We start from the raw sequence: 12475 nt of genomic DNA, 5'->3' as shown, positions 1-12475 counted from the left end.
AAATATGAACTTTGTGATCATAGACTTGCTTTACGAACGAGAGAATATATGTCCAATGCTTTTGGAATTTGGGAAAGATTATACCAGATTGAAGCGTTTTAGGAAAATAAAATATGCACACCATAAAGATCAAACTGCATTTCATTCTCATTCGGATGCATAATTTAAAAAACCCACAAACAAGTTCAAAGGTAAAAAAAAAAGAAAAAAAAAAAAAAAAAAAAAAAAAAAAACCTAATTATTTGTGGAACTCCATAACCACAACCAGCAAAGCCCGAGTCTATTGCCAAGGCCTCAAACTTCTTTTGTCTCCGCTCTTTTCCTCCGGGGCATTGAGTTAGCATGACTAAATCATGTGTGAAGGCAATATTAGAGCGGTAACTAGCTTCTGGAGCCATTGGAAGAATTGATTCAACAATGATCACTTTTCCTGACTTTGGTAGGGCTTTCCTACAGTTTCTCAAAATCTTTAAGCAATCTTCATCATTCCAGTCATGAAGTGTCCACTACAAAAATCACGAAATAATAATATATATACTTGGAAACATGAAATCACAAAAGAGCATATCGAAAATGTACCCTATAATACTGTAGATTTTAAATTGCTAAATACTCTCTGTCTATGTTTTATCACTTCCTTCATTTAAGGACTAATAGACATTATGACTTTCTTGATTTGTAAACTTTATTTGCCTTAAATGACTTGATACTACAAAGAGATTCATGGTGAATGTAATTCTCTTCTAGATATCGTGGGACATATCCAACCCCTCTCAAGACCTAAAAGTAGAACTAACCTTCATAAAAATGGCTTCTCCTTTGGGGACATATTCAAACATATCTCCTCCAACAAGTTTCACACCTGTCCCATGGTTACAAATACTTTCTGGGTTTCTGTTAGCTTTTAGAAATTAAAGGAAGTAGAAAAGCTGGGTTTTTTCTACTAATAATTATCAAGCCAATTCAAATAAAATTCTTACCAGGGTAGGATGGTGCTGCTTCTATCACATGAAGCAAATCAAAATTAGTGTGGTTCCATTCCCATCTCCGACGTCAACCACCTCTTTAAGACTATTGTGGTGTGACCTGACATTCCCTTATTAAAGAATTCGTTATACCTTGAATCTTTCTCACAGTACTGAAATAAGGTCATTCCGTGTTCCTTATGGAAAGGAATTCCACCTTCCAATATAGCATCTCTCAGCTGGTACCTGCAAGCAGCGATAAAGTTCAGATAGAATGTAGTGTTTTTTTTTTTCTCCTGGAAATACAGAATGCATGTCACATAAGGAGTGATGTTGGTGGTGGAATATTTTGCCCAAATCAGAGATCATAGCTCGGCAAGTAAGATCATACCAGCTATCAATGAGCGACTTGTCCTGATGCAGTAGAAGCAGGGGTCGAAGAGACACTCCGTCCTGGCTGTTGGTGAAGCAGTAGAAGCAGTAGAAGCAGGAGCCAAGCCATAACGTCTTTCAACTTGGTCATTGTCCCGTTTGACGAGAGAGCATTTAAGAACAGAGTAACTCGTCAGTAGAGACAAGAGACGGTCGAGCATGGTTGCTGCATCTGGGTTTTCAGTGTGAAGGTGCAAGGCAATCTCTGAAGCCGAGAGGTACGCATCAGGGCCAGCTCTAGATATGATCTCGAACACATCTAGTTCTGTAGTGACTTTCAAGGCCATAGGAAGCACTGAAGCACTTTCCAATTGCATGGCCGCCAATATACAGTTTTCTTCTTCTTTCTCTTCATTTGGGGTTTCAAAGTGATTACTGAGGATTAAAGCCATACTCACTGTAGAGCACAACTAGAAAGAAAGCTACACAGTTAGAATAAAGATAATCCCTCTCTCACGGCTCACGATCTCACTGTTTATGAAATATATAGAGGCTCGTCCGTGATGCTAATGACATGTGATTTTAATGCGTGATGTGATTTGTAGTTTGATGGCAACCACTACCAGTCATTAGGTAGGCTTCTACTTAGACTTTTGTTTATATTTTTTTTCTTTGTTTAACAGAATTTCACTTTTCACTCCACAAGTAACAAAACAACAAAGCAAAGTTCAGAAACACCAAAAAAAGAAATCACTTACTAGTACTACTAACTACTTGGACTCAGTTTGGAAAGAGTACAAATACAATTATGTAGTGTAAATATATACGAAATACAAGATTTTGTACTCTACATGTATATTTGTACTTGTACTCTTTTCTAACTGAGCTTTTGGCTACTTTTGGTTGCAACACAAAATTATTTGCACTAGTATAAAAATGCATGGGAGTGCAAATGAAAATAATGCATATTTTGATTTATTTTTGTTTTGCACTTTATTTTATTCTGCTTCACATCTTATTTTACTTTATTTGAACTACAATTAAAGAAAATAAGGTAAAATTTGAAAAAAAAAATCAGAATTTTCACCCAAATAATTTGCACTGCTATAACTTTGCATCAATACAAATTTATTTGACTTGCAACCAAACACCGCCTTAGGAACAGAAACAAAAGTAATCAACTAAAATAGTTTATGAAATAGGACAAAGGGCATGCGTCCAACCACTCATTTGAAGAGACCAAACCCCACTGGGCAAGGAGATGAGAAAGCCTACTCAAGTCTCGTTTAACAAAGAACAAAGAAACTGAAAGAACTTGGGCAAGGTTTAGATAGTCAAGTAACAAAAATATTATTTACGACGCTGCCCTTCCTGTTGTCAATGAAAATTTACTCATGCTCAATCAATGATTAGAACGTAAACAGCTGAAACATTGTTCTTACTTGTAGAATTGACAAAAGCCCTTTGAATCATGGGAATTTCACAGGTTGATGTGGCACGAAGTTGTAACAATTTCGGTGCTTTGGCATTTCAAGAGTTGGGGCATTTCTTTTTTCTTCCTTGATCTTAGTGCAGCGCATTTCCTCTCCTTTTTCAAAAACAACGGAAGCGATCGAAAACAAATGGAAGCAGTGGTTGAAAGGGGGGAGCCGAATGGGAGCTTCCTCTTGTTTTCTCCTCTATTTATAGAGGCTCACCAATTGACGATGAATTGGTTTGAAATATTTGAATCGATTTGAATGGTTTCAATTCAATTCATCACCATTTAATGTTAATTGAAATGGGGGCACTAAATTGATATATCGGTGATCATTTTGTCGACCTAATTAAGGTAATTAAGTCATTTAAATGAAGTTAATTTCAATCCCTAACTGTACTTGGAACAAAGTGCCACTAGGCACATGGTTGGGCCTACACATAAAAGGAAATCCAATTGATTAATTGCAAAGTTCCTTCTTAACTTAGATTAAATTGAATGCCATTGAGATCCCATAATTCAATTTACATGCTCTTCTCTAGACTGAAATGGCAATTGAATCAATCTCCCTTAATTATGGGGCCATGTTCAACAAATTGGGAAATCATTTATGAAGAGGCCACTTGTTAGCTAGGTGTAATAACACCCCATGGGTAATGTGGTCGGTCAAGATCAAACCAGAATTTCTTCCCCCCTTTTTTTGTTTATTATTTATTTTCTTGAATTCATGTTGGTCTCAATGGGATGGAAGGTTTTAGTGGGACCCAATGTATGGGCCCTCTATCGTATTAGCCCAAGGTGTTGGAGCCCAACATCTTATTTTTGTGCCAAATTTTACCTTATTTTCTTTCATTGTAGTTCAAATAAAGTAAAATAAGATGTGAAGCAGAATAAAGTAAAGCGCAAAACAAAATGAAATCAAAATATGCATTATTTTCATTTGCACTCCCTTGCATTTTTATACTAATGCAAACAATTTTGTGTTGCAACCAAAATCAGCCTAAAGCTCAACTTGAAAAGAGTACAAATACAAATTTACATGTAGAGTACAAAATCTTGTATTTTGCATTATTTTGTATATATTTACACAACATAATTGTATTTGTACTCTTTCCAAACTGAACCAAAGTAGTTAGTAGTACTAGTAAGTAATTTCTTTTTTTGGTGTTTCTTGTCTTTGCTCTGTTGTTTTCTTGCTTGTGGAGTGAAATTCTGTTAACCAAAGAAAAAAAAGAAGATATTTTTGTTGGTAACAAAGAAAAAAAGAAACAAAAGTTTAGGTAGAAGCCTACCTAATGGCTGGTAGTGGTTGCCATCAAACTACAATTCACATCACGCATTCACATTACATGTCATTAGCATCATCGACGAGCCTCTATATAGTTCATAAATTGTGAGATTGTGAGCCGTGAGAGAGATTATCTTTATTCTAATTGTGCAGCTTTCTTTCTAGTTCTAGTCTACAGTGAGTATGGATTTTGATGCTGCTCAATCCGAGGTGGTGTACAAACTGAGGAGAGCATCCAGGTAGTCCTTGTTGATAGGGCGAGACCGAGCTACAAGGACAAGGCTGTGTTTCAAGACCTGTGATCAAGAAAGAAATCAGAGGCCCGAGGAGTTATCCCTGGGTAAGTACTCTAACGCTCAAATTAGTAAGAAGTGGTGGGTGGTCGGGCCGAGCTAAGTAGCAGTCCTGGTCTCAGAAGTAGGATCCCTTGCCTCGAGCATGGAGTGCCTTTTTATAGCCAAAGATACATATCCTAGCCAGAGGTACTCGAGATAGAGTCCCATTTCCTTGTGGAATCATCTTTCCTTACTCCTCCTTATCTGTAATTGTGCTCATCCGCATGACATGTAGTTGGCATGGCTGGAAGGATAAGACGGGGGCCACAATAATAGTATAGCTAGGCTGACATGGCAAAGCCTGGATGACATGGCAGGGCGATAGCTATGCAGCCACGTGTCTCGCAGGACCAGCTCAACCATGACCCGAACACCACTCCCCCAGTTCTGAAGTCGAGGAATGAAGTAGTCCAATTCTTTCTTCAGCTGAAGAACTTCAAGTTGATGTCTGGATGGGCATCTGGTCCTTTTGGTGTTCCCCGGTGACTGTCACAATCTTGAGAACTAGGCAATATGGGGAATGGTCAAGGAATCTTCCCATCATTGTTTGTAGAAATCTAAAAGCTCTGACTTCGGAATTTGAACAACTCCCTGAAATGTTGTGCGGTTGTGTAGCTTGGCGAAGGGCCAATGTGTTGAACTAAGCTTCCGAGTTCGTCCTGTTGGGACAGAGGAATGACTCTGGTTCCAAGTGGAAGTCAAGCTTTAGTGCAGTGGTGATGCTCGGCCATGGTGCATCGAAATTTGGAGTTGGATTCATATTTCAGACTTTGGGTTTGTGTCATGCTCGGCTTTGATGTGTCGACCTTCTGAAATTGAGGCTTAGCTTGGCCATATGCCGAGGAATGGCCTTTTGCTAATGGTTGGAGGCCGAGCTCTGGAATTGAGGTTGTGATGTTTGGCCACGGGGTGCCGGGCTCTAAAGACGGGTTCCTTCAGGGTTTCTGAGCTTGGAAACTAAAGTCATCATGATTCGTCCATGCCATGTCAGTCATTGTCGTGGAGTCTTTCATTCGTCAATTGCAGAACTTAAATGAGAACCGAAGTTTCGGTTCCCAAACCACTTCCCTAGTTCTGCTGTCGAGGAGGGGAGTCCTTGGCTAGACTACTGCATGGCCTTGTAGCCTTAAGCAACCTATCCAAGGACTTGAGTGCCCTAGCCGAGGGTCTACGTCGAATGTTGGACCGGTACTGTGGGTCTCCGCATCAAAGGTTGGACCGGTAGTGTAGTTGAACTGGTGCAATTAATAGGTATAACTACTGCTTGCGGAGGATGCCACATAGGTTTTCAAGGCTTCCCGTTATACGTTATTGATCTTCCGTGGCCTTGTTAGAGGTGCTTCATCTACACCATTGATCTCTTCTTGATCCGTGCTCCTGATGGTTATAAAAGGGAAGACATTGGACTGGTACCAAGATCGAGTCCTAGGCAAGCAGACCTAATTTTAACAACCGGCACAGTAACAATGAAAATGGCTTCTTCTTTAGTGAGATTATCCCAAAAAAGAAATGGTAGGTACAGCTAGTCCGTGAACAGCCAACCATCGTACTGTAAAAATTGGATAGGTTCGACCTATGGTCATTGAGGCCTCCTAAAAGGATCTACTAAATTCATCGAGTTGTGCCAAAGGATCAAAACGATCAGTTATTAATGGAATTTGGCAATTCCTCATGGGGGGATGAATCAAGATAATTTTGAATCAGAGCTCTAGATTTTTGTTCATCCCTCGTCGTAATAATATCTCGGGGTTTGCAGCGATAACTTGGTATATCTACTATGCGACCATTAACTAAAATAATTTGGAACAACTTCGTAAGTATATCTTCGATATAGAAACCGAAAGGATCCAATCCGAACAAGTTTCAAATTCAAAAGGAAAATTTGTTGGAATTGGTAAAACCATTTCCATTAAAAGTGTATCACGGGAATATCCCCATTCCTAGGTCCGAGATCCACATCTATGAATTGAAAGGTCCGAATGATCAACTCTGCAATCAGTTGTTAGAATCAATAGGTGTTCAAATCATTCATTTGAATAAATTGAAACCCTTCTTATTGGATATCATGATACTTCCCAAAAATTGAAATTCTTGATCAATGGATGGAAAGGAAAAGCCAATTCCATTGTAGAGCCGTATGCAATGCACAAAAGATGCCTGTACGGTTGATTCGAAATCTTAGTAAAACAATGGATTTGTTATCTCATGTCTGCTTTTCGTGAAAAATATCAATTTTTTGGTTCCAGCTCTTCTTACAGAACGAACTACGAGCCTTAGCTAAGAGATTTTCTGGCTGCCGAAGTTGAGGAGGTTGAGGCTGGTCCCTCCGAGATGGAAGTAGAGCTTTCTCTACGGGTAGGTCATCTGTTTGGCACAACGTCCTGTGTCTTGGCACCCGAGGATATGGCTCGGATCTGAGCTATGTACGCCATTCCTACGGAATACCAAATGAGGTGTCCACTTCCTGGGGAGATGGCCACTGATTCTCAGCTCAATGAACTATATGTTTATGAGCATAGTATGGAGGATGAACTAAGGTTCCAGTTGAGTGAGGGGTTCGCCGAGGTGCTAAACTGGTACAGGGTGTTTCCGGTGCTGCTGATGTTGAACTCCTTTAGGTTTCTGGTCAGACTTAAGTCCTACTGTGTCGTCTGTGATGTCGAGCTGACCCTAGTGATGGTGAACTTTATTCTCTAGCTTAAACACCACCAGCAGGGGTACTATTACTTCTCCACTCGGTGGAATATTCGATCATTAGTCAGGGCCCCTTCCTATTTGATAAATTGGAACGAGTCGTTCTTCTTTGTGTGCATTCCCAAGGGTCCCCCTTTTCCTGCCTAGTTGCGGGAGTCGAGGATGACTCTGTTGCAGTCCCAATGGTCAGTGCTCACTCGAGAGGAGAGGTCGTCCCTGAGAATGATTCATGAAATTGGCGTTATCGCGTACAAATCCTCAAAGATGTTGATGCTCGTCAGGATGATGGAGAGGGTAGTTGGTCTATTTCCTTTACTATTCATTCGCCGAGTTAAATTTATCTTGCCTGCGTTTTACTTACATTAGGTATCCTATGTTGTAGGTATAAGTATGGTTAGTGAGGAAGAGATTGTTCACTAGATGAAGGCACTTCGACAAAGATAGGAGCAAGTTGGTGCGCAACTAGAAGCTCACTCCAAGATAGGAGAACGACCATGTTCTACGAACAGGGGGGCTCGTCAACAACAGAGAGTCCGACAGTAGGAGGATGAGGAAGGCAACATTGTCATGGTCGACCCTGAAGGGGTTCGTCATCCTATAGGTGTGTCGGTAACTAAGGCAAGCAGTAGCTCAGGTCTGCACATGTCGAGGTGGTCGGTTCATTTGGACGACAATCTGGAGATGCCTGGGGTTCCCAAGCAATTATTGCGGGGAATCATGACAATGTTAATAGCTTGAGAATCAATTGGAGTCGGCAGTGGAGCACTGGAGTGTGCACTACTATGGTCTGTGGCACAGGTAAGTCTCCTCTTCTTATTCCTTGTGTTTCGTTCTCTTTCTTGGTATACTTATCATGTTTGTCTATAGAATGCTTGTGCGGAGATAGCGCTGGTTGATCATCTTCGAGACCTCACATCATCGTACGAATGGGAACACTCTGAGTATCTACAGCAAAAGGCCCAGCTTGATGAGCAACTGGCTGCTGGGGAGAAATCATTGCCAAGCTAAAGGTACAGTTGTTCGGGCAGGCAAGCCTTGTCCGGGAGCTGAAGTGAGAGATTGCCAAGCTTAAGGTAGAGTGAGACAGGTTGAGGTAGGAGGCTGTCGAGGAGGTAGCCAACCAATACAAGGCGTTAGAGGAGATGTAGCTACAAATGGATGATTAGTGATAAGTATGGTAGATGCAGCTAGTGGAGGAGCCTTGGTAAATAAAACACCCAAAGTGGCCAGGGAATTAATATCCAACATGGCCAAAAATTCTCAATAGTTCGGAGCAAGAACAGATGGCACCACTAGGCGTCTTAATGAGGTAAGTCATGTTAATTTGGAAAATCAAATTTCAGATTTAACTGCTTTGGTAAGACAATTGGTTGCAAGGCAATTAAAAACAGCTAGGGTATGTGGTGTCTGTTCAATCCCTGGGCATCCTACGGATATGTGTCCATCACAACAGGATGGATCGATGCAGCAAGTTAATTCCATAGGAGGACTTCCGGGCCAGCCTCAATGCAAGTATGACCCCTGCTCTAATTTCTACAATCTGGGGTGGAGGGATCATTCAAATCTGAGCTATGGAAACCTAGGAGGACCACAGAGATATCAGCCCGAAGATTTCAATAGACAGCCCCAATTTTTAGCACCTATCACAGCGCAAGGCTAACCCTCAAGCTCAGGTATGCCATTAGATGAAATACTTAAGGCTCTAGCTACTAACACTCAGCAATTTCAGTAGGAAACAAGAGCCAGCATCCAAAACTTGAGGAACCAAATCAGCCAACTCGCTACTTCCATTAGCAAATTGGAGGCGCAGAACTCTGGGAAACTACCATCACAGACGGTAGTCAACCCCAAGGAAAATGCAAATGTAGTGGTGCTAAGAAGCGGGAAGGAGTTGCAACTCCAACCTACCTCACCAACGAGGGCAGGTAAAGGAGACAAGGTAGAGGAGAGACAAAGTTCAACCGATGATCCCATTGAGGTAATATCCGATCCCCCTCCCACTAAGATTACTAATGCCATTATACCACCTTTTCCTAGTAGGTTGGAAAAGCTCAAGAAGGAGGAATATGAGCAGGAAGTCTTAGAAACCTTCAGGAAGATGGAAATCAACATCCCCTTGTTAGATGTTATAAAACAGATCCCAAGATATGCAAAGTTTCTAAAGGAATTATGCACTAACAAGAGGAGGCTACGAATCGATGAGAATGTAAGGGTTGGAGAAAACGTTTCAGCTATTATCAAGAGGACCTTGCCAGAAAAACATATTGATCCAAGTATGTTCACCTTACCTTGTGTGAATGGCAATAAACGAATCGAGCGTGCCATGCTAGACTTAGGTGCATCCATCAATGTCATGCCATACTCGATTTAATGTGCTTTGAGATTAGGTCCCTTAAAGGAAACTAAAGTTGTTATTCAACTTGCTGATCGTTCTAATGCCAACCCGGAAGGGATTGTTGAGGATGTGTTGGTGCAGGTTAATGATTTAATTTTTCCAATCGATTTTTACAACCTGAAAATGGATGAGGACATAGCCACAAGTTCAGCCCCACTTCTATTAGGCAGGCCATTCATGAAAACGGCCAAGGCCAAAATAGATGTGGACGAGGGTACCCTCTCCGTCGAGTTCGACGGAGAGATTGTTAAATTTAATATATTTGAAGCTATGAAATTTCCATGTGAATGCCATTCGATCTGCTCTATTGATACCATTGATTCGAATGTGCAGGAAGTTTTTAGAGAGGAGGACATGGATGAGGAACTTGAATTCAATGCACAATTGGACAGGGATGAGGAGTTTGATACACCCTATGACACTCTGAAACCGATGCCAGATCATAAGGTAATCAATTCTTATCATCCATCGTCATGTTCTCACAAGAAATTGTTACCTTTTGTTTTGTGTTTAGCAGATCATTTTATATCTGAAGGAACCCAACACGGCGCACGTGGAAGTTCCCCCAAATCCTTCTACTATATGCATAACCATATACATTGGGGACAATGTATAACTTAAGTGTGGGGGATTAGGGAAATCTGATGGAATTTGGGATAACCCTAGCATGCTTCGATCATCACATCTTGAACTTACCTTTTGAAATTTCTACTCCCTAGAAACTTATCCTTGAATGATTTCGACTTATCAGGAATCATGTGCTTAGGCAAAATAGATAGGATAGGATAAAAGCATGACTAATTGAATTTTTTTGGCTGCATATGTTACCTCATTATTTTAATCGATCAATAGGCAAGATACATATAAATTGTCTGCATAAGGGCTTGATTGATTTTCACATAAATATCTGTCAAACATGGTCTGATTATTCTAAAACTTGGTATGTTAGGCATGTTGAGACCACGATCGATGAGTTCATGGATCAGATGGTGATGCCTTGTGATTTGCTCTTGTGCAAAAAAAAAAATCATGACTAATGTGAGATGGAGCATAAAATGCACTCACATCTAGAAACGAAAGCAAGGGTGAGATGGAGCATAAAATGCACTCACCCCAGAACCCCAACCCCATTCTCACCTTCAGACCCTTGGAATTCATACTAAGTGGTGGAGATATGATACATAGCAAGCTTATGGCAATAACACACCTTGTTTTGACCTAAGAAACAAAGAAAGATAATTGGATCTGGCTGAATTGGTTTGTTAAAGCAATGGGTACTTGTTCAGTCCAAGAAGGTTCAGTCGGTGGAAGGCTTGTTTCTTTGACCGTCGATTTAACTTGGGACCATGAGGAATGATGATTTGCGATCACTCTTGGACATGAAAAAGGGGGAGAAAGAGATAGAAGGGGAAGGTTACCAAGTCTAGACTGAAGCATGCAATGGATAAGGCTTTATGTTGAGAGCAAGATAGATTAAAAATCAATAGGAAGTTTCTTTTGTTTTGCTTGAGTTTTGCCTTGCTCGAGGACGGGCAAAGTTTAAGTGTGGGGGGATTTGATGAGACTAAAAAGTACCTTATTTTTATCCCCTAATATTCACTCTTTTATAGTTATTTATCACTTAAATGGTCTCAATACTCTTGTATTTCGATTTAGGGCAAAAAAAGGCAATTGGGAGAAAATAGGGAAATTCGGATGATTTTGCATAGTTTCTGCAACAATCAGTAATATAAGAATAACTCTCAATTCTGGACTCTGAATTGGAAAATTATAGAGGCATTAGAATGATGAAAGAAAGGCCCACAACTTTTATGTTTTTGGCTTTGACAGATCTGGTATGCATTGAGTACGAAACCGGGCCTGAATTTGGTGCAAGTTCATAATCAGGCCCATTTCACAGCTGAAGCCCAACTCGCAAAAGACCTGAAGCAGCCCGTGTTATCAAGCAGCCCAACTTGAATTCAAGATCCAAGAGTCCCAATTTCGAATGTAATCTCCAGAGAGAGAAAGTCTTATCAGATCTAAAGTTTTGAATGTAATCCTAGAGAGATAAGAAAATTGAGATTAGATCATTACATAAGAGATAGGATAGGATTAGTTCAAAATAGATCAGGACTTTCTATCTAAGGTTAATCTCCTAAAAGGAGTTGGAAAACAGTGCTCTTCCTCTGCTATATAAAGAGAGGGATGGACCAACCTTAGGAATCACTCACACATCCAAGAAATCATCAATCATCTCAAGCTATCAAGAAGAGCAGTTTGGCCTACTAAGAAGCAGAGCATGGAGGGATCAAAATTCATGAGCAGCTAAGCTTTTCCTTTCTAGTTCAAGGGGGGAGGTTCGATTGTGTCATCGTGAGGTTCTGTATTTAATTCAAGTATTGCTTTTTAATTCAAGTATTCATTGGTTCGTGTGCATATTCTCATTGGATGTTAATGTTAATTAGTCTGACAAATTAATTAATATTGATTTTCCTATTACTATCCATAGTTCGGTGATCCATAATTGTCATGAGTAATGGTACAAGTAGCAATTAGGTTAATATCTTTTTGGGTCAATTGTTCATGACAGCCTTTGACCAATGTATTGACATGTTTTAACCTAAAGGGAATCGATGGAATAGAATTCAATAATTGCAGCTATCTCAATTTCTCAATTATTGTTATTTTGGTTTAATTATTTTCACAAAGCTTAATGCTATCACTAATTGATATGGAACACTATCGTACCCAGTCGATTAGTGATAAGTGTTGGTTGAATGTTGGGTTTGGTCAACTAAATTAGGAAAACACAAGGTTTATTATGGCTATCTTAATAAATCTAAGGTTAAATGTTTGAATTGCAAGACCATTGAAGTCTACCAGTGATAGATGGCCAATTGACTAACCCGAACCCTTGAATCAGAATTCGGTAAGACTGGTTACATCTTGTTAGTTGAATTTGCTATT

At 40.1% G+C, this 12475-nt stretch overlaps 1 long non-coding RNA gene and 1 pseudogene across 3 annotated transcripts; one reads left to right on the top strand and one right to left on the bottom strand.

The window, feature by feature from the left end:
• Positions 1-381: 381 nt before the first annotated feature.
• Positions 382-1869, bottom strand: LOC148851970 (caffeic acid 3-O-methyltransferase-like; annotated as a pseudogene). The gene is made up of 4 exons (XR_016099416.1): positions 1357-1869; positions 981-1211; positions 798-862; positions 382-506 (listed from the first exon to the last, which is right to left on the bottom strand). The product of XR_016099416.1 is annotated as a caffeic acid 3-O-methyltransferase-like (transcript).
• A 2368-nt stretch (positions 1870-4237) lies between these two features.
• On the top strand, positions 4238-12036 carry LOC148851969 (uncharacterized). Of its 2 annotated transcripts, none has more exons than XR_016098990.1 (5): positions 4238-4442; positions 7514-7929; positions 7999-8440; positions 9860-9973; positions 11357-12036. It is a non-coding gene; the product is annotated as an uncharacterized LOC148851969 (long non-coding RNA). The 2 variants fall into 2 exon arrangements; XR_016098991.1 differs by lacking the exon at positions 4238-4442 and adding an exon at positions 6981-7425.
• Positions 12037-12475: the final 439 nt, after the last annotated feature.

The sequence above is a fragment of the Nelumbo lutea genome, chromosome 5 (assembly GCF_056320005.1).
Source record: "Nelumbo lutea isolate HS-2025 chromosome 5, American lotus-T2T, whole genome shotgun sequence".
Taxonomy (NCBI): domain Eukaryota; kingdom Viridiplantae; phylum Streptophyta; class Magnoliopsida; order Proteales; family Nelumbonaceae; genus Nelumbo; species Nelumbo lutea.
Note: the sequence above shows the minus strand (reverse complement) of the source record. Positions and strands in the feature narration are given on the sequence as shown.